This window comes from Rana temporaria, chromosome 2 (assembly GCF_905171775.1).
Source record: "Rana temporaria chromosome 2, aRanTem1.1, whole genome shotgun sequence".
Classification (NCBI taxonomy): Eukaryota; Metazoa; Chordata; class Amphibia; order Anura; family Ranidae; genus Rana; species Rana temporaria.
Window position 1 is genome coordinate 174545634 of NC_053490.1, and position 27282 is coordinate 174572915.

The following is a 27282-nucleotide window of genomic DNA, read 5'->3' on the forward strand; positions in this document are numbered from 1 at the left end:
TTTTTTTATTTGGCCTGTGGGCCAAAGGGCCTGGTATGGATTGGGGCCCCAATTTGTTTCACTTTTTTCTATTGCTGGGAATCTTTATATTTTCATTTAGCTGTCAGCAAGAAAGCCTGTTGACAGCTGATGGCTCATTCATTGTTACAGACACAGCAGCCGGCTTCCCGGCCCACTCTTTAACAACCAGCTTTTCAGAAAGCTTTGCCCAACAGTGCAGTGCATTGTGTGGAGCTCGGCGGGCTTACATCCCGTCTAACTCCCCTCAAATTCGGGTGTTTGCCGAACAGGAGCTTATGCACGGACGTCACCCGCTGCCAACTCTCCGCTGGATTGATATATTCAGCTTCCACGCTTGTTCGATATTTTTGTTTTATCCCTGTGCTACCATCAGCGTATACCTTTTTATATGTCCCCTCCTTTTATTCAAATAAACATACGGAGGCCATTTAGATTGTTTCCTTTTTTTTTTTGGTCATGCATTCCAATGCGATTTCACCCAGCAACTTTTAGTGGAGATCACGGACACTGCAGGCCAGTCCTGGTTTTGCTGCTCACCAGTTTGGAGACACTCCGGGTGCATGGATCATTTGGTATTATCCCTTGTTGGATACATCCTCACATGACCTTCTCCCACAGAGAGGTCCATCTTTTCTTGGTAAGCACATTGTGTGTGTGGTGGAGGATTCTGTTGTTACGCTCACCAGCATAGGATTCAAACTCACCTTTTTCACGAAGGACTTTATCCTTACCTTGGTCTTACTATTGGGACTTTTTATATATATATGTTGTGATTTGCATATCACTGTTTAATTTATTACTTTATTTGCGCTGCACATACCCATTGTTTTTGTAATGTTTGGGCCAAACTTTTTCTCAGCTCCAACTGTTTGTCCAGAATCTAGTGATAAACTACTAATTTACAGTGTATATTGTATATTGCAATGTTTTGCTAATGGAGTGATGACTGTTAAGAGGTTAAATTGCTCTGTAGAATGACATTTAAACTGACTGTTTGGTTTAGCCTCTAGAGAACTTAAGTTTATTCATTGATTCCTTTGGTTCCGATACAAAGAGAAAATAAATAAGACGTGGTCTACTGTAGAATAAACTACATTCATAAATGGCCCTGATGGTACAGGGCCATTTTCAAAACTCTTAAACAAGTTGCAGTTGATTTACTAAAGGAGTGGAGGCTTTTCAATCTATTAAATAGGGTGAATGCGTTATTTTTTTTGAATACCCATTTGTGTGAAAGAGAAAAAAAAACAGGACTTTAGATTGCACATGATTGGATAATTGAAGTGAATACAGCTTTCCCATGCAAAGTTAACTTGAACTTTCACTTTGCAAAGGGAAGAGTCTCTAGTGCTTTATTAATTCAACCCGTTTTGTGCCTGCTGTATTATTTTAAAAGAAAACCGAGAACACCATTTTTATCCACTCCATCTGAAAGTGCCAGTTGGCTCTAATTTTGATGCAATGGTTTCATTTTTCTTATCTTAGTTACTGATTCAGAACAAGCATGCAGATTAGAGTACTTTTCAGTGCATACTTGTTGGTGTGATTGTGAAAGTGTTGAAATGAGACGCAGCCAGAACATTTTTTATTATTTTTGGAATGATAGCCTATGTATTTTTTTCAGGTTTCCTTTGACTATTATGAATGTAATGATTTTTGTGTTTAAATTATAAAATGTAACTTCTTAGTTGCAAAAATGTTGATTATACTTTTTTTGTTCTACATCATATTTGAAACTTAGATTTGATAATTAAAACCAAAAATAAAAGTGATTGAGATTAAAGAGTTGTATACAAGTTAGGAAATGGTCTTTTTAATGTGGCAGGGGCAAACAAGGGGGTGGCAAATTAGCAATTATGAAATAAAGCCCTGGTGTCTATTAGAACTGCCTTGATTGTCTCAAAGATGAACATATGAAATCATTTAAGCTAAGTTTTTTTATATAGAAATTAAGATTCTTCAAGCAAGTCAAATTAATCTATTATTTACTGTTAATGTCTTGTTACTCAATAAGCTTGAAAGAAATGTGCTCATGATTCACTCATTAAAGTAATGTGAAATAAGTGAACCAACAATATTTCTATGAGACCTCAATATACGAATTGTCACTAACTGCTTCTGCAGAGATGGTAATTACCTGTCCAGTGCTGAAACCAGCAGTGGTAGATCAGTGTGTAGTGTGCTTTGTGTTAATAGAACTTATGTTTTACAATTTCTACACCTCTGCATTTTTCCATTAGAAATGTTGTTGTTTAATCATTTTTCATCACAGACATTTACAAATCCTTCTATTTATAATTGAACTATATCTTAATATGTTATAGGACACATTCTTCACTCTTGTTTTATGTTACATAATACATATATGTTAGGTATTTAACCACTTAAGGACTAGGGATGAGCCGAACACCCCCCTGTTCGGTTCGTACCAGCACCTGCAAACACACCAAACGTTTGCGTGAACTTTAGAACCCCGTTAAAGTCTATGGGACTCGAACGTTTGAAATCTAAAGTGCTAATTTTAAAGGCTAATATGCAAGTTATTGTCCTAAAAAGTGTTTGTGGACCTGGGTCCTGTCCCAGGGGACATGTATCAATGCAAAAAAAAGTTTTAAAAACTGAAGTTTTTTTGAGAGCAGTAAATTTAATAATGCTTAAAGTGAAACAATAAAAGTGAAATATTCCTTTAAATTCCGTACCTGGGGGAGGGGGGGTGTAAAGTAAGCATGTGAAATAGCGCATGTTTCCCCTACTTAGAACTGTCTTTGCACAAAGTGTCATTTCTGAAAGAAAAAAAGTGATTTAAAACTGACTTGCGGCTATAATGAATTGTCGGCTCCCGGCAATTCAGAGAGCATTCATTCATTAAAAAAAATGGATATTTGGGGGGAACTCAACGTCATTTTTTTTTTTAATTGACAGCGGGGTTCCCCTTAATATCCATACCAGACCTGAAGGGCCTGATAATTGAATTTTGGGGGACCCCACACTTTTTTTTTGAATGAATGAATTCTCTCTGAATTCTGAGCCGACAATTCATTATAGGCGCAAGTCAGTTTTAAATGACTTTTTTTCTTTCAGAAATTACACTTTGTGCATGCATAGACAGTTCTAAGTACGGGAAACATACGCTATTTCACATGCTTACTTTACACCCCCCCTAGGTACGAAATTTAAAGGAATATTTCCCTTTTATTGTTTCACTTTAAGCATTATTAAATTCACTGCTCCCAAAACAATGGCCGTTTTAAAAAAAATTGTTTGCATTTATACATGTCCCCAAAAACGTTTTAGGACAATAAATTGCATATTAGCCTTTAAAATTAGCACTTTAGATTTCTCCCATAGACTTCAACAGGGTGTTATGCGGCTTTTCGAATTTACCACGAACACCCCAAATTGTTCGTTGTTCTCCGAACAAGCAATAGTCGAGTCGAACATGAGTTTGACTCAAATTCAAAGCTCATCCCTATTAAGGACCCCTTCACGCCGATATACGTTGGCAGAATGGCATGGCTGGGCACAGGCACGTACCTGTACGTCCTCTTTAAAATCCCAGCCGTGGGGTCACGAGCGCGGCGTGCTCGCGACCCGGTCCGAAGCTCCGTGACCGCGCCCACGGGACCCGTAGGTCTTAGGAGCTGAAGAACGGGGATAGGTGTGTGTAAACACACCTTCCCTGTTCTTCATTGTGGCAATGTCAGTGATTGTCTGTTCCCTGATATAGGGAAAGACGATCACTGACGTCACACATCCAGCCCCGCCCCCCTACAGTTAGAAACACATATGAGGTCACACTTAACCCATTCAGCGCCCCCTAGTGGTTAACTCCTGAACTGCAATTGTAATTTTCACAGTTATCAGTGCATTTTTATAGCACTTTTCGCTGTAAAAATGACAATGGTCCCAAAAATGTGTCAAAATTGTCTGATGTGTCTGCCATAATGTCACAGTCACGAAAAAAAAATGCTGATCGCTGTCATTAGTAGTAAAAAAAAATTAAAAAACGCTATAAAAAAAAAAAATTCTTACCAAAAATAGGTAGAAGAATACGTATCGGTTCTATTTTTGTTTATAGCTCAAAAAATAAAACCTGCAGAGGTGATCAAATATCACCAAAAGAAATCTCTATTTGTGGGAAAAAAAGGACACCAATTATGTTTGGATGCCACGTTGTGCGACCACGCAATTGTCAGTTAAAGCGACGCAGTGCCGAATCGCAAAAACTGGCCAGGTCCTTTACCTGCATATTTGTCCAGGTCTTAAGTGGCTAATTGAATGTCTGTTTCATATTTTAATGCACTGAACTGTCATAAATATGGAAGAGGTTCAGGTTCTTCACTACCATAGGTTCAAAATTCACAGTCCGGGTGAATAATGTGAAAATTTGCCAGGCTGAATTCCTTATAACCTAAAAACTTCTTGGTATAGGTCAGTTGGCTTAGATGGGCCAACGTGGAGGCTTTTGGATAAGCCAGTCCCGTTCCCATAAAATTGTGAGGTCATAGCAGTCATCATTTTGGCAATCTTGGGAATTAAAGGAGGGTGTGACACCCTTTAGAATTCTGCTGGGGCACAGCCCTAAAAGTGATGGTGCTTGTGCCTGATTCATGTGCCTATCAGAGACAGGCACATAAATCTGTTGGCGCCCACAATCCCACCCTCCCTCCCTGGACACTGCTCCCATCACACTGACTAGGCACATGGCTGATGGGTTTTGTACTAGGGGTGGGTGGAGCCTGATTGGGAACTGAGAGACTAGTTCCCCATCTTGTGAGCTATTTTTGACTGAAAACATACATCAGTGGCAGATTGATAACTGCCATTTAGTCTTCAGTCAACTAGCACCCTCTGTAACGAGCGATCGCGGGTGCCCAGCGGCTGGTCGGCAAGCGGTTAACAGATAGTTCTTAAAAGTTTTCATGAGAAAAGATGGTCCGAAACTCCTTGCCTTCTCTTTAACCACTTCCCGCCCGGTCAATAACAGATTGACGTCCGGGAAGTGGTTCTGAAATCCTGACTGGACGTCTATTGATGTCCTGCAGGATTTCATGCCCGTGCGTGCGGCGATCAGTGATGCGGGGTATCAGTCTGACACCCTGCATCTCCGATCTCGGTAAAGAGCCTCCAGCGGAGGCTCTTTACCACATGATCAGCCGTGTCGAAAACCACGGCTGATCATGATGTAAACAGGAAGAGCCGTTGGTGGCTCTTCCTCACTCGTGTCTGACAGACGCGTAATGGAGGAGAGCCGATCGGCGGCTCTCCTGAAAGGGGGGGATCGTGCTGATTGTTTATCAGCACAGCCCCCCTTGGATTGCCACACTGGACCACCAGGGAAGCCCACACTGGACCACCAGGGAAGGGCAAAAAAAAGGGGCATAAAAAAGTCAGTAAAAAAAACAAAAAAAGGGCAGTAAAAAAAAAGATGCCAATCAGTGCCCACAAATGGGCACTGACTGGCAACATGGATCCATTAGTGCCACCCCACAGTGCCCATCCATGCCCAGTGCCCACCTGTCAGTGCCCATCTGTGCCACTCATTAGTACCCATCAGTGCCACCCATCAGTGCCGCCTATGAGTGCCCATCAGTGCCGCCTATGAGTGCCCATCAGTGCCACCTATCAGTGCCCATCAGTACTACCTCATCGATGTCCATCGTTGCCCATCAGTGCCGCCATATCAGTGCCCATAATTGAAAGAGAAAACGTACTTATTTACAAAAACAGTAACAGAAAAAAATAAAAACATATTTTTTTTTCAAAATTTTCAGTCTTTTTTTCTTAGTTGTTGCGCAAAAAAAAATTGCAGAGGTGATCAAATACCACCAAAAGAAAGCTCTATTTGTGGGGAAAAAAGGACGCAAATTTTGTTTGCCATTCAAAGTGTGACAGCGCTGAAAGCTGAAAATTGGCTTGGCTGGGAAGGTGCGTAAGTGCCTGGTATGGAAGTGGTTAAAAACTTCTAAATGTATTGATTCTCCATAAAAGAAACAGACAGCAGATGTAAGTGCTTAAACTACCACCAGAAAATAGTTAGGGCTATTCTAAACTTTTCCTGAATATGCTATATTTGTAATAGTGAAAGCATAGGAGATGCAACTCACAAACTTCATAGGGAGAGCTTAGTGTAGGGCTTGTAGGTACTGGCAGGTCTTTTAAAGGACATGTAAACCCTTATGCCACGTACTGTACAGACGGTCGTTTTTTGTGATTAAAAAAAATGACGTTTTAAATCATGAAATAAAACGACGTTTTTGAAACTTCATTTTCAAAAACGACGTTGCCTACACACCATTGTTTTTTCAAAATGCTCTAGCAAAGTGCGGTTACGTTCAGCACTCTTTTCCATTGAAACTAGCTTCATAACTTGCTTCTGAGCATGCGCGGGTTTAAAAACGTCATTTTAAATGTCGTTTTGCCCACACACTATCATTTTAATTGACACAAAAAATGACGTTTTGAAAAATGACACAAAAAATTCAAGCATGTTCGAATTTTTTTTTTGGTCGTTTTTCAGAAGACATAAAACAACGTTTTCCCCACACACGGTCATTTTAAATGACGTTTTTAAAAACTACGTTTTTTTTTCATCACAAAAAACGACCATCTGTACACGGCATTACTGGATGTTGTAGAATTGAGGGGTTAGGGGAGGGTTTCATCTTCTCCTTTGGTACAACTCAAATGTGTTGATGATTTTTAGCTTCTTTAAAGCCTCGTCCTGTCTTCATGTACTACAATAACAACAGTCTGTGTGTTTTTCACAGAGCAAATTTCCTAATTGTTGATAGCTTTTTTTAAGTAATCGCAATAGTGAAATATGCTTGGGCTTCAACAAAACAGCTTATAATTTCCTTTAGGAGAGCTGGTGACAAGGTGATTTAAAAGCAGCAAATCTAGCAACTATTAAAAAACAAAAACAACATAAAACAAACAGTGATGTCCCTTGGAAGCTGGAAATAATATACTTCAGTTTCCCAAGTCCCAGTGTCTGTTTGGGTCCCAAGTCGAGCGGCTATTTTCCTGCATACAGACATGCATGTACACATACACATACTGTATATACAGACACATGTACACACATATAGACACACACACGCGTACACATATAGACACATGCACACACATGTACACACATACAGACACATGCGCACACACACGCACTCACACAGGCACATGTACACATATGCGTGCACACACATATACAGACACATGTACATACTCACGTGCACACACACACACATGTTCACACATACAGACACATGTACAAACACATGTAAACACCTACAGACACATGAACACAGATACAGACATGTATACACACACGCACAAACACATGTATAAAGCCCTTTAAAAAGTTCTAGCACAGTACATTTTTTTTCACACAACCGGGTACTGAACTGTAGGGGGAGGCAGAGAGCACAGTACACTCCCCCTCCTTTTACTTTTACTTTGCTGAGCCTGACAGAGCTCCCTCCCAGTGCAGATGTACAGTTTGGCTGGTGATTGGGAGCTTTGGCTCATCTGACAGCATTTCTCTACAATGATCCCATGGAACCCCTAAGGACCTCTGGCAGAACCCCAGGGTGCCACTGCACCCCAGTTGAGAAAGACTGCTCTATTTGGACAAGGTGAAGAGGCAGGATGGTACAAAAAGAGGACGCTTTGCATCCATTCAGAGAATGCTAAGCATTCTCTGAAAAGTGTCCATATAAAAAGGCTGACCTCCTGTGTTTAGAGCAGCTGCTCAGTGCAAAACCCAGAAGCAAGTGGAGATCACTGAAGTGGTCATGTCTGCTTCAGTGCTTTCCATTTGCTTCTGGGTCCTGAGCTGAGTGGCTGCTCTCCTGCATGGTGAATAGAGGAGGTCAGCTGCTTTGCATTCTATAAATTGATGCAAAGCTCTGATTGGACAAGGTGGAGAGGCAGGACAGTGCCATGTTCTTCACTTAGTCCAATCAGAGAATGCTTTGCAATCATTCAGAAAATGCAAAGCATTCTTCGAATGGCCTCCTGTGTTCACAGTGTAGAAGAGCAGATGCTCAGCACAGGACACAGAAGCAAGTGAAGATCACTGAAGTGGTGGTGTCTACTTCAGTAATTTCTGGCTACCAAGAGGCATTGGCCAGGTATGTTATATAGGTATATATAACATACATCATATATTTGGTCCACGCTGGACTAATGTAACTATGTATAACATAATAATGTCTGGAACTGGTTTTTAAGCTTCAATTCAATTTTGTGGTTTAGTTTACATGTACTTTATAAAAAAAACTATGATTAAGTCCTTTAAATTGCAGTGCTGCTGTCTACATACACAGATCTGTACTAAAAAAAAAAAATTTTAAGGACCAATATCTGTTTACAACAATTGATTTATTGCTATCTCTTCAACTGTTAAAACCTTGACTACTTTCTTTCTACGATCTGGTGTCTCCATCCTCAAGTAGTCCATTTTTTTTAATTAACGGATTTGCTGTCTCTGCCTCTGTTTGTAGAAAAGGCCTTTTGAGGAAAATGTTTAGGCAATAAATTGATAAATAATGTTTAACATATAAAAATAATGTTGGCTGTTGGAAATATGTTAATGTGGGACCTACGCAATTGAATACCCCTCACTGCATCCTTCCTAGCTGCCTTAATTTTTATACAGGTTGCATTGTCATCCATGTCTGTGTTTGCTTGACTAGGGCAGGAATTCCCTACAAGGAAAAATACATTTAAAATGTAGAACAAAATGTAAATAAAATACATATACAAATTATGGTTGCTGGGAACACATTACTGGGACCATCCATGCCAACATCTTTCCACAAAAAAATTAAGGAGTTCCAACCTCATTCAAACATATTTCTAACAAATTTTAATTGGGGCTTCAGGCCATGTTTGCTTGCCTTGGGCAGGGCAGTCTTACAAGGAAGACAAAATAAACATTGTAAACAATGAGAATCATAAAAAAGAGTGATGGCAGGTGGGAATGTAGGCCATGCTAAATATGCACTAATTATGAAAGTTATCACATCTATTCGGTCATGCAGTGTGTGCTCTAAGAGCTCAAAGGAGATTGTGTCACTAATGCTTGCCTTATCACAGACAGTTGTTTGGCATGATAAGTGGAGGACCTGCAGAGATCCACAGCTCCAGTGGGAAAACCTGTCCACAGGACAACTATTAGATGTGCACTCCTCAAATCTGGCCTTTATGGAAGAGTGGCCATGTGGGGGACACAGCAAACGTGTTGGAGAAGGTGCTCTGGTCAGATGATCAAATGTAACTTTTTGGCCTAAAAGCAAAACGCTTTGTGTGGTGGAAAACTAACACTGCACATCACCCTGAACACACCATCCCCACCATAAAACATGGTGGTGGCAGCATCATGTTGTGGGGATGCTTTTCTTCAGCAGGGATAGGGAAGCTTATCAGAGTTGATGGGAAGATGGATGGAGCCAAATACAGGGCAATCTTAGAAGAAAGAAATGGAAAATAATGTGCAACCTAAAGTCGCATGGCTAAGCGACTAATAAAAGTTTGTAATGTGCTAAACTAAAATAAAAAAATAAGTGATTATTATTGGTGAAACAGTTAATCAAACCAAGAACACCCAACATAGAATCTAGCCCTCGGAGATCATAAATCACATAAGTCCATACGAATTGGCTTGGTAGAGGGAATACTAATAGAAACAAAGTGGCAGTCCAAATAAATGTGGCAAAAAATTTTGCAAAAACAGGAGGATGAAGTCTGTGAAGGGTACACTGCCCTGACAGCTAGATTGCAAATATTTTGCTACAAATCTTCAAACACTGGGCACTTCTCCTATATAGATAAGTTGGTAGCTTACCGGAACAAAGATGAATATAGGCTCATCACAAACAGGATAGTTCCTCTGGCTCCGATCCTCCACCGAGGGCCACCCTTGAAGATGGATCACCGGAATCCTGGAATCCTGGATGCACACTCACCTCTCAATAGAGGGTGTTTTTCAATAAGCAATGGATGTGGTATTGCAAAAAAAGAGAAAGAGCTTCATGGTGCAGTAAAAGGAACTTGCTCTTTATTACAGAGCAGGTAACTAGCATCAAAAGGTTACAAACGATCTAAAAAAACAAACGAAACAGGCACACTCTGTCAGTAGCTCGGCTCACGCCTGACTGTCAGGTGTGTGTAGCGTCTGGGTCCTTAGCTCCACCCGACACAGCGTTTCTCCGTAAGAGGCGTCTACTGGGAAAGGAGGCTAAAGGATCAGACGTCCAGTACCATTAAATATCCTGGCAGGAGCCGTGACACTGGAAGAAGGCACATACTGGAAGCCAGCCCGTTGTCACCCATCTCACAGGATTGAGAGACAGCCGTGTGATGGATCCTCAGCTGCAATTATGGCCGACGGTCCCACAGACACCAGTCCTCAATCCTGATTTATTATGCATAGATAAGTAACTTTTTATGTATAAAAACTTTATATACTAAAAAAACAAGCAAAAAGGTTTAGTTAAAAAGACTTTGGCAAGTCACACATATAGAAATATAAAAATTACCATATAATAATTACCATATAAAAGGGGATGATAAGCAATGTGCACATAGCCCATTAGCTAATATCTGCTAGTACCAACTGGGTGTGATTGATCAAAAAATGCACCTCGCCGTGCTCCCCACACGAAAAATTCCTGGGGAGCACCCCACAAGGTATAGATACTAGTCAGTGTGCAAAAATGCTCATAATTCCCTCATACATATAAAATTAGAAATACAGTAAAGATAAAAATAAAAATAACAATAAAAAAACAATATTTCTTTTCAAAGCAATATTTCTTCATAACACTATATTCCTATACACAGCCTGCCTTCTCCCATGTCGCTACAAGGTATAGGAACCCCGTAATCCCAATGTGTGTAGAAAAACATGACTGGAAGATCCTCCTACTAGATGGGGGAGAGGGACAGGTGTGATGGAGAAAAGGAAGGGACAATGGGGGAAAGTGGGGATATTCACCAATGTTGGGTACCATCAACTGTTATCTATGTAACAGTTGATGTCCCATTCAATATTTAAGCCCCACAGGCTAAAACATTTCACGTCATAGATCAACCGGTCTCTCTGCGGGAGATGTGACGTGTAAGGTCACTGCCCCGCCAATGTGGGGTGTACTTTTCAATGCCTATCACCTTAAGCACAGATGGATCCCGGTTGTGACACCTGCGAAAGTGTGATGAGACACTGTGTTTGGTAAAGCCACCACGTATCCGGGACAGATGTTCTCCTATCCTAATATTTACTAGATCCTTAAATACCGTCACGCTGGGAGCTGTCTTTCCTGGATTAAACAGGGAGGCATTTCTCAGGCCTGTCCCCACTTTTTTCTCTCCGCTTGCTAGGGTATTGCTCCCCACATATGGATTCGATAGGAAATGTCGCTTAATGCTTAATTTTCTAGCATATTTTTGAACATCTAAAAACATTTGGAATTTGTTTAATCTTTTTCTTGTGGCATACTTAAGACCTTGATCCAATGTCAACTTTTCCGCCCTGGTTAGTTCTTCCCCACTTACTGTAGGTTGAATATGCCTTCACACACTATTTCCTTTTGTTTGTTTTTTGGGAGTTGCTCTGTTTTCCTCCCCTGCATTCTCTCGTAGTCTTCCCTTCTTTCCTTGGCCTTTGCCTAAAAAATTATCCATTTTGTTTTTTCAGAGGTGCTGCTCCTGGGGGACCATCCCATCCTCGAACCTGAGCTGGTCCTGTGATTCTGGGTCCAGTGTTAAACAGATCTCTTTCTTCTCTGTCCCCATATCCTTGTAGTGGTCCGTATTGATTTCTGACCAGAACATCCTGTCTTCATGGCACTTGTGGGGAGACCGGCGCCCTATCCCTATATCCATCATTGGGGTGCTGCCTGAATGATGGATCACCATAGGGCCCATACTGATCTGGATAGGATGACCTATCCATGGGATAGGTATGGTGATTAGGCTGAGGGTAAGGCCCAGGGGGATACCTATTTCCTCTATTTGCTTCAGGGTAAGGAGGTCTTCCATGATTTCTAGATTGGGGATATGTTTGTACCTGATAGTTGGTGGACTGTAGTCGATCTGTATTGTTATTTCCCTTTTTCTTATTTTTCCCTGGTGTTCTATTCTTTATTGTTCTGTGGTCACCTTAACTAGGAGGTGGGGGACTGGAATAGGATCTCGGGGGGTGGATATAAGATACTGTGGGTGCATCGCCACCCTCCTCCTCCATATTTGTACTCTCTGTAGGTTTGATAAAACTTTCACGATGGTTCTCCTGCCATTTGAAAACATTGTGGCATTTGTAGTCCTCAACGTCTCTGAGATATTTCTTTAGTTTCTTGATTCCCTCTACCAAGCCAATTCGTAGCCATAGCTACAATGGAATGGTTTAGAATGGTCCAGTGAAAGTCCAGACTTAAATCCAATTGAGAATCTGTGGTGAGACTTGAAAATTGCTGTTCACAGACGCTCTCCATCCAATCTGACAAAGCTTGAGCTATTTTGCAAAGAAGAATGGGCAAAAATGTCACTCTATAGTGCTCTAATGTGCAAAGCTGGTAGAGACATTCCCAAAAAGACTTGCAGCTGTAATTGCAGTGAAATATGGTTCTACAGAGTATTAACTCAGGGGGACTGAATACAAATGCACGCCAGGCTTTTCAGATATTTATTTGTAAAAGACTTTGAAAACCACTATTTTTTCTCTATTTGTTAATTTATTTCAGTACAATTTACATAATGTTACCTGTGTTGCAAATATTTCAAATATGTGTTCTTTTATTGATCCAGTATGTAAGTTTTATATATTCAATACACTATGAGTATTACTGATTATGTATGCATTTAATACAGAAGAAGACACCGGAACATAAGGTTACTGCTTTTCATCCTACACATATTCTCAAGGTAAGTAGATATCAATGAATAACAAATTACAGTAGGTATCGAATCTATTGTTTTCGGCTGATGGTCAGCAATTCTTGTATGCTCACACTTGAAGTACCACCACTGCACCTTAAGGAAAAACACCTGAATAACTTGCTGCCACTTTAATGATGTAGAAATGTGATTGCATTTTTACCTCTATGGATAGAGGTAAAAATAAAATCACATTGAATCTATTGTGTTTTGATCTTAGATGTCAAACAATCATCTAAGTAGAAAACTGGTCTTGTATAAGATGAATGTGTTCTTACATGCGTTTGTTGTTCCATATGTCTCCATTTATACCTTTATTTACATTACTACTGTATACTGTAATTACATAGATGCAGGTAAGTAAGCTCACAAACCCATTGTTTGTAAAGGTGATCCGATAAGTGATATTAAGTGATATTATGAACAATGCCTTAATATTGCATTATATGTGTAACAACAATCCCAGTGCTGCAAGGCGATCCAATGGCTGCAATTAATGTCATCATTCAAAAAATAAAAATTCATGCATAACAAATCGAGCACACTGTGATGACAAAACCATTAGTGCTCCACCTTAGTGCAAAGTGCCTGCTCACCTTCACATTAGTTTAAATCTGTCTTTATTGATATTTTCAACAAGTGAACAAGAAATATATTTGTTACAACCCATCAGATGTTCCGACTGGAGCAAAATGAACCAGAGAGAAGAAAATAAGCAAGACTAAACATAAACAGTCTTACAATTAGAATTAAACAGAGATAAGTCCTGCATTGTATACAACCAATATAATCTCCAGATGGGGGGGGGGTAGGTAGGGGGGCACCAGCTAGGTAGGCATTTTAGCTGTGTAGAAGAGTGAGGGTGGATAGAGAGGAAAGAAAGAAAAAGAGAGATGGACAGTCGGAAGTGGGAGGGAGTTGCGATGTAGGGAGAGTATCAGATAGTTACAGTACATTTGGGATGAGCGAGCCAGGATGACCACCTATACTTAAACTTATCCATATTAAAGTTTTTTCTAGCAACTAGTCTCTCCATTTCACATTGGAGGTTTAGGTCTGCGATTTGTATTAGAGATGGATGGGCAGTTCGAAGTTTTCCAGAGTTTGGTGATGTTCCGTTTTGCTGCTAGTAGCAGGTGTACTATTACCACTCGTGACCCGAGGGGGGGGGGGGATTTGTCTTCCCCAAGATGTAGTATTGCTAGTGAGGGATTGGGGGTGGTTGGAATCTGTGAGAATGTGGAAATAAAAGCAAATATTAGTTTCCAGAATGAACTTATGGACTTACAAAACCATAGAATGTGTGCTATGGTTCCAGCACTTCCTTGGAAGAATTTGGATAGGCGGTATGGTTTTCTGGTACGATTCCCAGTGATTGGAGCAGTGGGAGGCTGTAAAGGTGTGTTTAAAGGCACACGTCCACATATCAGGGGTGATAGTAATGTTTAGTTCTTCTGTCCATTTAGAGAGAGAAGAAATTTGGGAGTAGGGTCAGTTGTCGCTAATTGCAGAGTACATTGTTGATATACCATGTTTTGGGTAGGGTGTGTATGTGCAAAAGTTATGGATTGGTTCAGGTATTTTAACTGCAGTGGGGCTTTTAGATTTCTGAAGAAAGTGTGAAATCCTTGCATAGGTAAAGGCTTCAGACTGAGGGAGGTTGTAGTCAGTTTGGAGTTCTGCAAAGGTTTTTAGGGTGTCAGTTTTGTAGAGGTCTGATATGTAACTAAGCTTATGTTGCTGCCAGTTCTGCAGATTAAGATTTTGCAGATGAACCATTAGCGTTCTAATAGGGATCGGCAGAACGTGGGACGGGTGCGTTTTAGATGGCGTCTGGGTGAATCTCTTCCAGACTGTTAGTGAGACTGCAATTTGAAGGGGGGCTATCTGATGTGACAGGGGGAAATTCAGCTGACGTGCTCAGTAGTATGTCACGTAAATTATTAGGTTTGAAGTAGGAGGATTCCATGATCGACCAGGTCTTGGTGGGAGTCGGGTGCCACCAGTAGTATAGCTGGTCCAGGATGGAAGCATAGTAGTAGTTTTGAACATGGGGAAGACTTACACCCACTTTTGAGTGATGTCTGGTTAGAATGTAGTGCGCGCATCTCGGAGGTTTGGATTCCCAGATATATCTCGAAATTTGCTTCTGTATGGAGGCAAAGAAGGAATGGGGTATAGGTAGAATTACTGTACGGAATAAATATAGCAGTTTGGGGAGGATTAGCATTTTAAAGGAAGCAATCCTTCCAATTTTAGATAAGCCTGTTGTACGCAGTTGGTTTAATAATTGGGGGAGCCATTTTTGAAATACATGGTAGTTAAGGTCATAGAGGTGAGTTAGTGAAGGAGCTAACTTTATCCCAAGGTACGGAATAGAGTGTCTCGTCCAAGAATAAGGTAGAGAGCCCTCCAGGAGGGACTTTTGCTTGTTTGTGAGATTAAACAGGAGTATTAGGGACTTAAAGGAGTTAAGTTTATAGAAGGAGGCTAAGCTGAATTGAGTAAGGTTATCTTGAATTGCAGGCAGGGATTGGATCGGATTTGTGATCATAAGTATGACATCATCGGCAAAGAGGCTTATTTTATGTTTCATGTCATTGTGTACGATGCCCGATATGCGCTTGTCTCCTCTGATGCTCGCTGCCAGGGGTTCCATAATTAGAGCAAAGATAAGAGGGGAGAGCGGGCACCCCTGGCGAGTGCCATTAGTGATCTCAAAAGGCACCTTCACATTAGACCCATGCTTGCATATAGGTCTAACAGCGCTTATTCTTTTCTCACGAAGATCAGTCTCTTTCCCTCTGGGCAATCTTGTATTTCCTAGGTACCTGTCCCTTTAACAAGTTTTCCTTGTGTCACTGCAGATCTTAAAGAGGTATAAACAAAACTCCCAATAGTGTCATATAATTTAACTAAGAAGGACCTATCTTCCTGATTTAGGAAGTGCACTCACATTAAAAAACATATACAGTATATACTGCACAGTTAACAAAGATTGTGCTCCTCACCTAACTGGTTTCACCCTCAACCAGAAATGAGGTCAACTGGCTTTACCCGACAAGTTGCATCACGTGACTTCCTCGGGGATGGAGCTAGGTGATGTCAACCAGGGTCAAATACCACCATATTGTTTACAATCAAATACACTCAGGAAAGCATGATCACAATTAACATTATCTATGGTTACATAATAATGGCATCAAATGCATTGTTTTATTATCATAAGATCGGACACCATCCAATACAATATTTTATTACAAATAAATATTAAAATGTTAAAATAAAAGGAATTAAATAATGAAAAAATATAGTTTGTTAGTTTCACTCCACATCAGTCCACAGTGCAATCAACACACTAAGCTCAATAAATGTATACCCAAAACAGTGGGGTGCTCCTTCATTAAAAAATACCAAATGTTGACAACAGTGCTCATAAATTATCCAATCATAATATATCATGTGCAGGGGAAAAAAAACATGAAAACAGTCCCATATATTGTACAATTTGGTTGTGAATGTCCAGAACAAAACAGCCAACACAGTTCATGTGCCATCAATAAAGGTAAATCTTCAACAGTATCAGAAATCTTCCACCATGGACTACCACCAAAGAATATCAAACATGTGCCCAATTGGGTGTCTCCTCACCTCATGTAGTACACCCCTTAATCAAGGTAGCCAGAAGTGCTTTTAATCACACAACAGATCAGCAGAACTCAGGTCACATTTATATATTGACATATATTCACATATGTATATTTATCATATACATATTTCCAAAATTACTACTTGTTATGAGTGTCCCATGTATGGCTGCAGCTCCATTGAGCAAAACTGCTACTTTCATTGAGCTCCCCCACAGTACTGTAAATGCTGAACATCTGGCTCTGAGATTTGTAGTTACAGCTGTAATAAATTGATCATAACAGGTAACTTGTTGTACACCTCCATTTAGAAAAATCCTTGTATATTCTTTGTATATAAAACACATCTTTCCAATCACAAAAAGCCATGTATGTCTGGCATTTACAGTATTGTGCAGACTGAATTAAAGTAAGAGTTTTACCAAAAAGGGCAGCAGCAAAATGTGGGACCGGCATAAAAAGAGATACTTTATTTTTACATGGCATAAAATAGCTTTTTCTACCCAGAGTTCAGCTTTAAAACATATTGAAGTCACAACAAAACCACCAATAGCCATTCTTAAATGTAGAAATCAATACTACAGTAACTATTTCCAAAAGAAAAAAAACAAATATTGTAATGAATATGTTCCCAGATTATTTATTTATTCCAATTCTGATAGGACCATCAACATTTGTAACTGTGGAAATCAACATTACAGAATCAGTTATTTCCAGAATAAAACACTACAAATATTGCAGTTAGTAGTGTCCAGGGCATTTTAAGATTATAAGCAAATCATTTCTTTGCACTTAAAAGCACAAATACGTCTGTCTTGTATAATGCCGGGAAAAGCGCGCTTGTATATATCCAAGTAACACAGACACAGATACTGTTATCACGTTGAGCTTAGCCAAATCCTCCCTTGGATAGGCAGCTCCGTTTTATTTATACTGTCAACATGAATAACAAAGGAAGGTGGTGGCTTCAGAATCAGCCAGACACTTGTATTCTTTCAAAAGAACCAATCACACACATACTGTATATAAATTCAAATAGAATTCCAGTAGTGACATGTGCAGATGGTCGTGTGCAGAGCCATGCGGCAAGCGTCTTGTGAGACACAAAGTGAACACTTACTCACAGGGCTCTGAACACGACCATGTGCACACTCCCACTGCTACCAATGATGCAAGCCATACTCTATCATGGCTCTGTGGGCCATCATTTTGTATGGTTATGCTATGTTCCCATGTACGCAGATCTGCTTACTAGGAGCGTTAATGTAGTCGCCATAAAGTGGCTAGTCTCTTGGTGAGGCATAAACAAACATCCTTAAAAGAGCAAACAGATCTGCCGTGTCCACGGGAAGGTTTCCGCAGCCAATGGTCTTCCACCAACGTCTGTATGTGCGAACATGCTCATATGGGCTTATTACAGCAAAACTGACACTGGGAGACAACATACATTGATAAAAATGTCCACAACAGTAGTAGTCCCAGCTAAACTTTGACAAAACCATTGCCTTCATTCAGATGAGCATTGTAGTTGTGGCTGTAGTAGACTAATATTAGCAGGTCACTCATTGTAATGTACACCTCCTCAATTCAGAAAAAAAACCTTGTTTTCTTTTCGCTGCATGCAAAGATTTATCTGATTGGGGGGGGGGATATCACAATCTCCCCTTCTCCAGTCACAGAAAGCTCTGTATGTCTGGCCCTTATAGTACGCTGGATTTGAATGAAAGTAACAGTTTTGGCAAGTGTTCAAGCCCCAAATTCGAACAAAGGCCACATATTAACAGGATCCATAATAACCAAAAAATCAACAATTCATTATATTTATTTTGCATTAATATTTACACTGATTATACAAATATTCGAGTGAATCTTACATGTAGCCCAATGTTAAAAACATAAAAAAACACCCCTCCCTAAAACCTGAGATATAGCAGACAAACAGCAACACACAGAACTGTAGTGTAAATCTGCTAGGAAAAAATACTCTGGGGGAAGTTAATAACGTATTTTAACAACCTAACTCCAAAGCACCTACTGAGTGGGTGAAGCCTGCTGAGGAACTCTAAAATACCTTTTCCATCAGGTCTGATTTGTCTGTGTGGCAGTCAAAGGCAGTGGACAAATTCAATACCTGCTATTGGTTTGAATAAGCTATGGAATTTGCCCACTACCATCCACTGCCAATCACAGTCAAGATTGACTTGATGGGAAACTAGTCTCCTATGCCACATACAAATGATCGGAATTTTCAATGGAAAAAGTCTGACTGACTTTTTCCATCGGAAATTCCAATCGTGTGTAGCCCCATCAGAGTTTTGTCATCGGAAATTCCGATGAATTCCATCAGAGTTTAGATATAGAACATGTTCTATTTTTCTCTGATGGCATTCCGTTGGAATTCCGATTTGCGATTTGGCTGGGCAAAAGCCCGATCGTGTGTACGCAGCATTAGAGGTTCCTATCAGGCTCCTTTTTACCTTGCATGTCCCCCCTGGAATCTACAGCGACTGCACTTCCAAGTGCACTTTGTGCTTGTAGTTTGCACTTATAGTGCAAGGAGGATTTGCCTTTAGTAAATAATCCCCAATGTCTTCTATGTATTTTATTTACATTAATAATTCCTCTGGTTTGTCATTCATATTTTCCAATTTCCATTTTCTTTAAACAAAACGTGTTAGCAACACTTAGAGCAATTTTGGTGCACATGGCTGCTCCAGTGATTTGTTTGTAAAAACAGTTATTATACCAGAAGTAATTATGTTCTGGGCTAAATTGTAGAGCTTCTAGAATCACTGACTCGTTGCTTTCCTGTGGTCAATAATATTGTAATGAGTTAGCATCTGCAGGCATCAAAATACTTTGCAATGTTCTGTGCATTCTACATCAACATTTGTAGCCAATGTTTGGTGCCTTTCAGATATGCTTCAGATATGCTTCAAAAGTTGTAAACAATTGTCTACATGTTGATGCAATCTAGCACTAAATAAGTCTATACCAATAACTATGGTCCTCCCTGGGGGGGGGGCTGTTATGCTTATGTTTATGTATTTTGGGCAGGCAGTATATTACCTGGATTCTATGACAAGAAGGTATTGAGTATTTTTCTTTTTGTTCAAATTCTTTTTCCTCAGCCCTCTCTTCATTGGATCTTTAACATTTTTATACCCCAAAGTGGGATCTCTTTTTTTTTAAACTTTTTACCTACTACTATCAGATCAATAACCCTTGTATTTCAAATGTGTAGTCATCTGGCACAGGCCAATTTTTAGCTTTCAGTGCTGTCGCGTTTTGAATGACAATTGCGCAGTCATGCAACATTGTACCCATATGACAATTTTATCATAGTTTTCACACAAATAGATCTTTCTTTTGGTGGTATTTAATTACCACTGGATTTTTTATTTGTGGGTAAATAAACTAAAAAAGACTGAAAATTATTAAAACACATTTTCTTTGTTTCTGTTATAAAATCGTGCAAATAAATATTCTTTCTTAATACATTTAGGCCGAAATGTACACTGCTACATTTCATTGGTGAAAATAACCCAAATCAGTGTATGCTATTTAGTCTGTAAGAAAGTTATAAAGTCCATTAATTATGGTATATATGTAGCAGATGGTTGCTACTAGTTACTATCATCCACCATATCACCCTGCTGCCAGACCTCCATATATCATTCTCAGAGACAATGAACAGTCATTTTGCTTTGTTTTGTTTTTGCTTATTTGGTTGGGGAACTTGGTTGGGGAAAGGGGGTATGGGATGCCCATAGAACAGATCACTTTGCCATCATTGTTAAAGAATTGTTGAATCATACAAGTACTGTGAGCTAATGATGAACGCTAACATCTACAGTCTCTCCTCTGCACCAACTCATGCAGACTGTTACACCTCCTCTGCATCAACTCCTGTAGACTATAACTCCCAGGACTCTTCTCCTCCTGCACAAACTTCACTGCAACCTGTCAGCATTTCCGCCCCATCATTGTTACACCACACCAGGGATCACCCTGAATAATCCCAGGTGTTTATCTGATTTGCTGAACGCTGATAGGCCGGGGGCCTGCAGTACCGTTTCTTGGTGGCCTCGCTCACCGACCTTCTCCTGCCCTGGGTCCTTGGTGAAGAATTTACCCGGACATGCATACCAACTGCTTCTCCAGCTCCTCTGTTCCAGGACACCTCCTCCATGACCATGTAAGGATAACACTCCATTCTTCACTTCTCCCAGCCGACAACTTCCCTCCAGTGGGCTGGACCTGAGCTTACGTAGGAGGTCTGCCCCCTGCCAATTCCAATTGGGGATTGGTCAGGGCTCCTCACATGAGCTCCCTGTCACTCCAATTCCCAGCCCTGCCCCTCTTCCAGAACATTCTCCCTGGAAGCAGAGGCGATGCCTGCGAACTGAAGGACAGGTGGTCACACCCACTGCTACACTAACCACTCCTTGCCCCCTAGATCAAAAACAAGCAGGCCTAGCACGCAGCATAGGCCTGCCTAAATTTACCTGCCTGGCAGCTATCACAAAAATCCTCACCTCTAACACCTACCTATGGTAGAGGGTGCTACACCTCTAACACCTACCTATGGTAGAGGGTGCTACATCAATATATCCTCTGTATTTAGTAAGAGGCATTGTGAGTTTTTTTTGTTGTCATTGTTTTTGTAATCATTTCTTAATCTTACAAAAAACTATGTTTTCATTTATTTTTTTACATACTGTCACCAGTTCAGTACAGCACCATCATATAACTGGTGTGGCAGTGATCAGGCAAACTGACTAGTGACAGTATGTATATACATTTTATTTTACATACTGTGACCAGAGCAATACAGTGTTACCATAATAATGATTGGTCACAGCAGATCACATGGCACCAGCAGTGGGTCGGTACAAAGATCTTTCATCTACTATGTCAAGTGGACACAGCGGGTGACAGATCACACAACAGCATGGCTCATGGGGTGTGTGCGAGGCACATTCTGAGGACATCAGATGACGTCCACCCAGAATGAGAGAGCTGTGTTAAGGTGTTAATACCCTTACAAATGTGGGTAGGGTCAGGGTGTAAATTAGTAGTAGAAGTAGTTATGTGATCCTTATTTTCTCCCCTTCCTTTTTGTTTAGTTCCACTCCTTCCTTTCAACCCTGTATCTAACAGAAATGCTACTTTTATTGTAGGTCTAATTTCAACCAATGTTTTTTTATTTATTTGAATTATTCAACAGAGAAATGGCTTTTAATGTTTTTTTAGCACTAGGGGTAGAAAATGGTGATCTATTGTGATAGTTGACAGCCATAACAACCATTGTCAATGATGCAATTTTTGGCTTCTGAACTGTAGTCAGGTGGCTTGGAAGGACCAATAAATGTCAGTGTTCCCAAGAGCCTTTGGGGGGGTTATTTACGAAAGGCAAATCCACTTTGCACTACTTAAAAATTGCACTGAAAGTGCACTTGGAAGTGCAGTCGCTGTAAATCTGAGGGGTAGATCTGAAATACGGGGAAGCTCTGCCGATTTTATTATCCAATCATGTGCAAGCTAAAATGCTGTTTTTATTTTCCTTGCATATCCCCATCAGATCTACAGGGACTTCACATCCAAATGCACTTTGCACTTGTAGTGCAAAGTGGATTTGCCTTTCTTAAATAACCCCCTTTGTCTTTGTAAAGACACTTCTGAATTTCACATTTCAGACAAATAAATGACATTTGGAAATAACATGATTATGCAATAATTATACATATCATATTTGTCTTGTCAGATTTCCATTTATGGGGGGGGGGGGTGTATTTTAGCGATTATCAAAAAAAAACCTTTTCATGTGCTATGATATTTTTACAGGTATTATTTATTTACTAAATAATAAATATGGATTTAATTACTTTGACATCATATTAAGGTCATCCAAATCGGGAAATACTGCCATGTTTTCTTTTCTGTCTTTGTTTCTGCAGGGAAGGATTTGCCTAGGAGATCATCATACACAGACAGCAATAAAAACCTAAGGTGAACAATCCATGCCGCATTGTCTCCTAACAACAAGCGTAGTGCGTGCTCAGGCAATAGAGCTATCAAATATTTATATTTTTTTATGTTCATATATGGTTTTATATGGAAATTCAGGGTGCATTCATACTTAAATTACCTGCTATGTAGTGCATTTCCACATGCATACAAAAAGGTGAAAAAAATCATCAGTAGCATACTAATACTATTCCACAGTAGCACACATTGCGCTACTGTGAAATATTATTAGTATGCTATTGATGATTAGGGATGTGCCGAACACCCCCCGGTTCGGTTCGCAGCACATGCGAACAGGCAAAAAATGAGTTTGAACATGCAAACACCGTTAAAATCTATGGGGAACGGACATGAAAAATCAAAAGTGATAATTTTAAAGGTTAAAATGAAAGTTATTGTCATAAAAAGTGTTTGAGGACCTGGGTCCTGCCCCAGGGGACATGTATCAATGCAAAAAAGTTTTAAAAGCTTAAATTTTTTCAGGAGCAGTGATTTATTTTTATTTTTTTTAAAAATGCTTAAAGTGAAACAATAAATAAAACTACTCGTGGCTATGATGAATTGTCGGATCCCGGCAATACAGATAAAGTCATTGAAGAAAACGGCATGGGTTCCCCCCCCCCCCCAGTCCATTACCAGGCCCTTTGGGTCTGGTATGAATATTAAGGGGAACACTGAACCAAAATAAAAAAAAAAAAGCGTAGGGGTCCCCTCAAAATCCATACCTGACCCTTCAGGTCTGCTATGGATTTTAAGGGGAACCCCGTGCCCAAAATAAAAAATCTATACCAGACCCTTATCCGAGCACGCAGCCTGGTATGCCACAGAAAAAGAGGGGAGCGAGCGTACCAGGCCACTTGCCCTCAACAAGGGGAGGATGTCCCCATGTTGATGGGGGACAAGGGCCCCACCCCCACAACCCTTGCCCAGTGGTTGTGGGGCTCTGCGGGCGGGGGGCTTATCTGAAACTGGAAGCCCCATTTAACAAAGAGGACCCCCATATCCCGCCCCCCCATGTGAATTGGTAATGGGTTCCCCTACCATTTCACAAAAAGTGTCAAATTTTAAAAACCACAGTACACAGCTTGGCACAAGTCCTTTATTAAAAAGAAAAAAAAAAAATTCCAGCAATGTAAATCCATTCTTGATCTCCAGTGATTTAAATCCATACTTGATCTCCAGCGAATATACGAAGAAGAAGAAAAAAAAGCGGAATTAATCATGCCAACATGGGGTGACCCCACCCCCTCTGACACAACAAGGAAATACCAGGGTTACCCAGTGACATGTACGGGTGACCCCGCCCCCTCTGATGCAACACAGGTTTTTTTTAATTAATCGAATGCGCCACAATGCACAGTATTGATGTTTTGGTGTGATGCAGCAGGTGCCATTCACAATGAAGTGCACTGTGGGGAAAAAACAAATACATTGCCAAGCATTGTGACAATACTTAATAATACCAGTGGCGTCACTAGGGTTGGTGTCACCTGGTGCGGTAAAATGTGGTGTCACACCCCCCCCCCAATAACATTTTTCAAATATTTTTTACCCTACTGTTTGCTCTCTGTTCTCCTTTCTTCCCCTTTTCTCTCTCTCTCCCTATCCATCTTTCTTGTTCGTTCTATCCCTTCTTCTTTCTCTCCATTTTTCTTTGTCCCCTCCCCCCACCTCTCTTTCTCCAGATCCGGAATTCACATCTCAGGAGCCTACTGTATAGGCCAGGGGCGTACTTGGAGCATTTGGCACCCGGGGCGGATCCAATATCTGGCACCCCCCACGTTAAAATGTAAAAACACCCCACTGTGCCCCCTGCATACCTCTGCATCCTTCAATATCTTTTTGTTACTACTGTGTACCCCTTTTCACAACTGCACCTCTGGACCCCTTTACATTGCACAGCACCCTGCATCATTGGACCCCTTTAAAATTACACAGTACCCTGCATCACTGGACCCCTTTAAAATTACACAGCACCCTGTATCACTGGACCCCTTTACATCTCACAGCCCCCTTCACCTCTGGACCCTTTACATTACACAGCACCCTGCACCTCTGGGCCCCTTTACATTACACAGAACCCTGCACCTCTTTACATTACACAGCCCCTGCACCACTGGACCCCTTTACATCACATAGCCCCCTGCACCTCTGGACCCCTTTACATTACACAGCACCCTGCATCACTGGACCCCTTTACATTACACAGCACCCTGCATCACTGGACCCCTTTACATCTCATAGCACCCTGCATCTCTGGACCCTTTTACATTGCACAGCACCCTGCATCACTGCACCCCTATTACATTACACAGCCGCCTGCACCTCTGCACCCCTTTACATCACATAGCCCCCTGCACCTCTGGACCCTTTTACACTACACAGCCCTCTGCACCCCTTTACATTACACAGCACCCTGCATCACTGCACCCCTTTTACATTACACAGCCACCTGCACCTCTGGACCCCTGCATGTTACACAGACCCCCTTCAGTGCAGACACCTCCTCAGTGCAGACACCCCCCTTAGTGCAACCCCCCCTCAGTGCAAATCCCCCCTCAGTGCAAACCCCCTCGGTGCAACCCCCCAGTGCAAACACCCCCCCCTTAGTACAACCCCTCCTCAGTGCAAACCCCCCCTAGTGAAAACCCCCTCAGTGCAAACACCCCCTTAGTACATCCCCCCCACCCCTTCAGTGAAATCCCCCCAGGTGCAAACACCCCCCTCCCCATTCAGTACCTCAGATCATCGCAGGCAGCGCCACGGCACATGGACAGAAGGTCCCCTCGGCCCCTCCCCCTCTGTACACACAAACAGAGAGGAGGGGGCTGTGCCTGTGTGCCGACTGCCGACCACCGCTAACAGCCCGTGGCTGTGAGAGGAGGGGATGGATGGTGCTGCAGTGTCACCCCGCAACCCCCCCTCCTCTTGTACCGCGGCGCTCATCGCTGCAGTCGCGCGGGGGGGAGCCCCCCACATGTCAGCCTAAAAAAAATATATTTTTTTTTTAATCGGGATGGTGTCACCCGGGGCGGACCGCACCCCCCTAGCAACGCCTCTGAATAATACATGTATAAATGCACATGTTACTAAAATGCAAAGTGTGAAAAAGATTCAGTAAAATTGCTTCTTGCACATGGTATGTATGTTTTCACTTGCAATAGCAACACAACCCCTGACAAAAAGGTAAGGCTAAATAACCAAAGTCTCCACTTATGAACAGGAAGGCTACTGCATCTCTGGGAAGTGTAACATGTTTGTACACGGTGATGAGTTTGAATAGAGTCCAGCAGACCAGCAGTGTATGTACTGGGTTATTTCATCATGGCTAATGTGAATTTGTTCTTCCATATCTGTAACATAATTGGTTTAGTAGAGCCAGTATTTCCCACTGGGTGTGGTGGGTGATTTCCAGAGTCTAGGACTCACTAATTTTGCCTTAATTTAGTGGAAAAATAATCAAGAAATGTAATTGTATTATTTTTCACTGTTTTGTACAGAAAAATCTGCACATTTTATGCTCTGTGAATTCATTATAAGTTCAGGAGTAATTCATATGTAACTAACTCTCTTCAAAGAGCCAGCGGAAGCATTTTGCTTTTATTAGCAAAAATTTATGTTGGTTCATACTTGCTGCAGGGCTAGTTCACAAATGCTATAGCAGTATGCTTTTAGTTTATTTTAAAATTGTGTATAGCACATCAAACAAGGGACCAATGCTTTTTATTGTGCATTGTACTCCCAATACATCAACAGTTCATAAAATGCAGCTATTTTTAACTTTCTTTCAATATTTAGGTATTAATGAGCTCTTACTGACTATTATGTGGTGCTTTTTTGGGCCTTGCCCTGGGTGTTTTTGAACCTACTGTAGCTAACACTCTTGGTATTGGGAGAGACATCAAAATATAAACATAAACTGTATTTTCATTTTTATATGTTGTTTTAATTGATATCAATAAAACAGCGATGATAAAATGAGGCAGCATTGCTGAATACGGATTATATGTGAGAAGAATTGCAGAAAGTAATCATAAAATATTCTATAGTTTAAGAAATTATTATTCTGAAGTGTATATCCGGCCCCACTGATTCTACATTAATATTGTGGGGATGGGCTGAACACCCCCTAGTTCGATTTGTGCCAGAACTATTTGAAATTTGCAAACCCTATTGAAGTCTACAGGACCCAAACTTGAAAAGTCAAAAATCCCCATTTTGAAGGCTTATGTGCAAAATTATTGGCCATAAAAAGGTATGCAAAAAACAACTTTTGAAAAAGATAATTTTTAAAGGAGCAGTGATTTGAATGATACTTAAAGTGAAACAATTGAAAAGTGTATTTAAATGTAGTGACTGGGGTCCCCTTAGTCTGCCTGTAAAGTGGCACATCTCTACCGTGTATAGAACCTGCTGTAGCAAAACTGACATTTAAAAATAAATTGTAATTGATTTTCCCTGCAAGCTTTCTTTATTTGAACAATCTGGACTTTAGATGCTGGGCATGTGGATGGCAGGGAGTGTATTTTTTTTTGGATGTAGCAGCTGGGGCAGAGAAATCTGCCTGCTATACTCTACAGCTGGTGGTGTGCTGCTGGCAGACGTGTTTCAAGGACCTGTGAAACCCTTTGCTATAACACCATCACTG

General features: G+C 40.9%; 1 long non-coding RNA gene across 1 annotated transcript; it reads left to right on the forward strand.

Moving 5' to 3' along the window:
• The first annotated feature begins 624 nt into the window (after positions 1-624).
• On the forward strand, positions 625-22624 carry LOC120928576. Its single transcript, XR_005747236.1, has 3 exons — positions 625-658; positions 12892-12945; positions 22565-22624. It is a non-coding gene; the product is annotated as an uncharacterized LOC120928576 (long non-coding RNA).
• Positions 22625-27282: the final 4658 nt, after the last annotated feature.